Source organism: Triticum dicoccoides, chromosome 3B (assembly GCF_002162155.2).
Source record: "Triticum dicoccoides isolate Atlit2015 ecotype Zavitan chromosome 3B, WEW_v2.0, whole genome shotgun sequence".
In the NCBI taxonomy this organism is placed as follows: Eukaryota; Viridiplantae; Streptophyta; class Magnoliopsida; order Poales; family Poaceae; genus Triticum; species Triticum dicoccoides.
Genome location: NC_041385.1, coordinates 586,102,196 through 586,108,195, shown reverse-complemented (window position 1 = coordinate 586,108,195; position 6,000 = coordinate 586,102,196).

The window sequence follows — 6,000 nt, the reverse complement described above, 5'->3', positions numbered from 1 at the left end:
GGGTCCTGTTCAACCACCCCTCCACGGCCACCCCTCCATCGTCTACTGTTCATCCAGCCCTCCACCGTCTACTGTTCATCCAGCCCTCCACACCGCGGGGTCCTGTTCAACCACCCATCCACGGCCACCTCTCCACCGTCTACTATTCATCCAACCCTCCACACCACGGGGTCCTGTTCATCCAGAGGCAACGCCACCGCTCACTGTTCATCCAAACCCCCTACAACACTCACTATTCATCCAATCGATCGGCTTCAGTTAGCAGTAGTAGCGAAGGAATCACACCATCGGGTTCAGTTAACAGCCATCGATCGATCGCTCGGGTTCAGTAACGCCTAGCCTACAGTGCAATTGCTCAGGTTCAGTTAGAGCCCAACGCCTCGCTCGGGTTTAGTTAGAGCCAACGCCTCACACACACGCGCATACGTGTACTAGAGAAACGCGCATCGCTCGGCCCCCCACCTCCCACTGTAACCGGCAACTCCCCGAAATTTCCCTCCCCCTCGCTTCTACCACGGTTTTTTCTGTCATGGACGGCCCAAAGAATGTCATGCAGCTGCGTCTCCGGCCCGCCCAGGACGAAAAGCCCATTTACTGTCATGATTTTTTGTCATAGAAGTAGGAGCCCACCACATCTATGATGATACCGGGTTTTGTCACAATTATCGTTATAGAAGTGTCATATGTATGACAGGAAAAAAATTCGTTCGACCCAAAATGTCACGGATGTGTCTTTTTTTTGTAGTGCATGCAACTTCCATCATCATCACATACATGACTTGAGGATTCATTGTCATATTGCTTTGCATGATCATAAGATAGCTAGCATGTTGTTTTCATGGCTTGTCCGTTTTTTGATGTCATTGCTACACTAGATCATTGCACATCCCGGTACACCACCGGAGGCATTCATATAGAGTCATATTTTTGTTCTAGTATCGAGTTGTAATATTGAGTTGTAAGTAAATAAAAGTGTGATGATCATCATTATTAGAGCATTTCCCCAGTGAGGAAAAGATGATGGAAGCAATGACTCCCTCACAAGTTGGGATGAGTCTCCGGACTTTATGAAAAATAAAAGAGGCCAAAGAAGCCCAAATAAAAAAAGAGGCCAAAGAAGCCCACCAAAAAAAGAGAAAATAAAAAAATGAGAGAAAAAGAGAGAAGGGGCAATGTTACTATCCTTTTACCACACTTGTGCTTCATAGTAGCACCATGTTCTTCATATAGAGAGTCTCTTGAGTTATCACTTTCATATACTAGTGGGAATTTTCATTATAGAACTTGGCTTGTATATTCCGATGATGGGCTTCCTCAAATGCCCGAGGACACCCACTTAGTTTCAGTTTGAGCTTCCATACACTTATAGCTCTTAGTGGATCTGTTGCATGGCAATCCCTACTCCTCGCATTGACATCAATTGATGGGCATCTCCATAGCTCGTTGATTAGTCGTGTCGATGTGAGACTTTCTCCCTTTTTGTCTTCTCCACAGAACCTCCACCATCATACTCTATTCCACCGGTAGTGCTATATCCATGGCTTGCGCTCATGTATTGTGTGAGGGTTGACAAAGCTGAAGCGCGTTGAAAAGTATGAACCAATTGCTTGGCTGACACTGGGATGAGCATGAGAGGTACTGTGTGTTAAGAAAAGGGAGCATAAAAGACTATATGATTTTGTAGGGATAGCGTTCTTTAGCATTGATATTTTGAAAGACATGGTTGCTTGTTGGGATGCCCGAATTATTGTTGTTTTTTATGTCAAATGATAGACTATTGCTTTGAATCACTCGTGTCTTAATATTCATACCATGATTAGATTACGTGATCAAGATTATGCTAGGTAGCATTCCACATCAAAAATATTTTTTTATCATTTACCTACTCGAGGACGAGTAGGAATTAAGCTTGGGGATGCTGATATGTCTCCGTCGTATCTATAATTTTTGATTGTTCCATGCCAATATTATTCAACTTTCATATACTTTTGGCAACTTTTTATACTATTTTTGGGACTAACATATTGATCCAGTGCCCGGTGCTAGTTCCTATTTGTTGCATGTTTTATGTTTTGCAGAAACCCCATATCAAACGGAGTCCAAACGGGATAAAAACGGACGGAGAATATTTTTGGAATATTTATGATTTTTGGGAAGAAGAATCAACGCAAGATGGTGCCCGAGGGGGCCACAAGGCAAGGGGCGCGCCCCTGACCCTCGTGGGCACCCCGTAAGGCGGTTCCTGCTCTTCTTTTGCCGCAAGAAAGCTAATTTCCAGAAAAAATTGTGGCGAAGGTTTCAATCCAATCAGAGTTACGGATCTCTGGATATATAAGAAACGCTGAAAGGGCAGAATCTGGGAACGCAGGAACAGAGAGAGATAGAGAGACAGATCCAATCTCGGAGGGGCTCTCGCCCCTCCTATGCCATGGAGACCATGGACCAGAGGGGAAACCCTTCTCCCATCTAGGGAGAAGGTCTAGGAAGCAGAAGAAGAAGGGGGCTCTCTCCCCCTTGCTTCCGGTGGCGCGGGAACGCCGCCGGGGGCCATCATCATCACCGCGATCTACACCAACACCTCCGTCATCTTCACCAACATCTCCATCACCTTCCCCCATCTATATTCAGAGGTCCACTCTCCCGCAACCCGCTGTACCCTCTACTTGAACATGGTGCTTTATGCTTCATATTATTATCCAATGATGTGTTGCCATCCTATGATGTCTGAGTAGATTTTCGTTGTCATATCGGTAATTGGTGAATTGCTATGATTGGATTTTGCTTGTGGTTATGTTGCTGTCCTATGGTGCTCTCCGTGTCATGCAAGCGTGAGGGATCCCCGCTGTAGGGTTTGCAATATGTTCATGGTTTGCTTATTGTCTGTGTTGCGTGAGTGACTAAAACACAAACACGGATAAGTGGGTCATGGTGTATGGGAATAAAGAGGACTTGATACTTTAATGCTACGGTTGGGTTTTACCTTAGTGATCTTTAGTAGTTGCAGATGCTTGCGAGAGTTCCAATCATAAGTGCATATGATCCAAGAAGAGAAAGTATGTTAGCTTATGCCTCTCCCACATAAAACTTGCTATCGGTATAGTAAAGTAGTCAATTCCTTAGGGACAATTTCACAACTCCTACCACCACTTTTCCACACTCGCTATACTAACTTTATTGCTTCTTTATCTAAACAGCCCCTACTTTCTATTTACGTTCTCTTTATTATCTTGCAATTCTATCCAACAACACCTACAAAGTACTTCTAGTTTCATAGTTGTTCTAGGTAAAGCGAACGCTAAGTGTGCGTAGAGTTGTATCGGTGGTCGATAGAACTTGAGGGAATATTTGTTCTACCTTTAGCTCCCCGTTGGGTTCGACACTCTTACTTATTGAAAGAGGCTACAATTGATCCCCTATACTTGTGGGTTATCACACCCTGGTGTGGCCATCATAAAGTGGCCTCGAAGTTGGACTGGACGAAGCAACCATCATTTCACTGGAACACTCGTTGAAGCCCTTTCTCCGCTTGAAGAAAACCTCACTCCAGGCTACTCACTTCTACCATTTTTCTTCCATACCGATGAAGGAAAGGTAGGCGATTAGTGATGCTACTATATTTTCATTCCAAGAATCTTCTTTTTGCCAATCACCGACCGATTCTCATAGCCTATTATTTTCCTGTTTTCATTACGATTGTGGTTTCCTTTCGATTGCTTTTTGTTTGTCAGTTTATTGATGGATCCTGGAGCACTAGGCAAAGAGTTGTCGGCGGGCAACCCACTCGAGGCAGAGATCTCCAGGAAGCGAGCACCGACCAACGAGTTAGCCATGTCGGCGGGCCAATCCATGGAGATGAAGAACTCCAAGAAACATGCACTGGCCAAAGAGTTGATGACGTTGGAAAACGAACTCCTCTTCAAGAAAGCTGGAAGAACATAGGGCCCCACCGTGCCTAACCCAGAAACACTAATGGCCACCTATGAGAGGCTCAAGGTCGAGTTTGAGGAGATAGTCGTCGTTGAGAAGCAGTATTTTCCTGGCAAGGCGATGTCCCCGGGAGGGATGGTATCCCCCGGTGAGCTGCATAAGGTAAAAAAAATAGCTTAGCATAGTTGTGGTTTTTTATTATTTGCAATGTGCTTGCTAATATGTTAGGGTTGTGCAGGTGCAGTGGACGTCCTTGATGATTCTGATGTCACGGTTCGTCCTGTGGACAGCGCCCCAGAGATCATTTTTGATGTCGTGGTCCGTCCTGTGAACATCGCCCCGGAGATCGATTCCAACGCCGTTGTCCGTCCTATGGACATCGCCCCAGAGATTGATTCTGATGTCGCGGTCCGTCCTATGGACATTGCCCCAGAGATTGATTCTGATGCCACTGTCCGTCTTGTGGACATCGCCCAAGAGATCGATTCTGATGTCGCGGTCCGTCCTGTGGACATTGCCCCAGAGATCGATTCCCATGTCATTGTCCGTGCTGTGGTCATTTCCCGAGAGATCGATGACAAGAAATAGTTGGTTGCGCTAATCCTTCAAGGTAGTTTGCATTCTGTTTAACTACCAGAACGGTGCGTGTTATCAAACCATCTTAGGGATAGTGCACGGTCTTGTGTGGGCGGTGATACGTCTCCAACGTATCTAATTTTTTATGTATTCATGCCATGTTTATAATATTTTTACATGCTTTTGTTTTGATTTGGTTAGAACTAACCCGAACTGGCGCTGTTTTCAGCACAACTACCCTGGTGTTGTTTTTGTGCAAAAATAAAAGTTCTCGGAATGCGCTGAAAATCAACGGAGATTTTTTGGAAAATATATAAAATACTGGAATAAAAACCTACCAGAGATGAGTCCCGTGGGCCGCACGAGGGTAGAGGGCGCGCCCCCTTGCCTCATGGACTCCCTGTGGGGCCCTCTGACGTGAGGCCGACGCCAACCCCTCCTATAAATCCCCAAACTTATAAAAAGAAACCTAGATCAGGAGTTTCGCCACCGCAAGCCTTTATAGCTACCAAAAACCAACCGGGAACCTGTTCCAGCACCCTGTCGGAGGGAGGATACATCACCGGTGGCCATCTTCATCATCCCGGTGCTCTCCATGATAAGGAGGGAGTAGTTCACCCTCGGGGCTGAGGTTACCAATAGCTATGTGTTTGACCTCTCTCTCTCTCTCTCTGTTCTTGATTTGGCACGATCTTGATGTATCACAAGCTTTGCTATTATAATTGGACTATATGATGTTTCTCCCCCTCTACCTTCTTGTAATGGATTGAGTTTTTGCTTTGAAGTCATCTTATCGGACTGAGTCTTTAAGGATTTGAGAACACTTGATGTATATCTTGCTTGGGATACCCGTGGTCACAATGGGGTATTCTATTGATTCACTTGATGTATGTTTTGGTGATCAACTTGCGGGTTCCATGACCTTGGGAATCTATGCATAGGGGTTGGCACACGTTTTCGTCTTGACTCTCTGGTAGAAACTTTGGGGCACTCTTTGAAGTTCTTTGTGTTGGTATGAATAGATGAATATGAGATTGTGTGATACCTGTCGTATAATCAAACCCGTGGATACTTGAGCTGACATTGGAGTATCTAGGTGACATTAGGGTTTTGGATGATGTGTGCCTTAAGGTGTTATTTTACTATGAACTCTAGGGCTGTTTGTGACACTTATAGGAATAGCCCAATGGACTGATCGGAAAGAATAACTTTGAGGTGGTTCGTACCCTACAATAATCTCTTTTTTTGTTATCCGCTATTAGTGACTTTGGAGTGACTCTTTGTTGCATGTTGAAGGATAGTTATATGATCCAATTATGTTATTATTGTTGAGAGAACTTGCACTAGTGAAAGTATGAACCCTAGGCCTTGTTTCGAAGCATTGCAACACCATTTGTGCTCACTTTTATCGCTTGCTACCTTGCTGTTTTTATATTTTGAGATTACAAAATCATATATCTACCATCCATATTGCACTTGTATCACCATCTCTTCGTC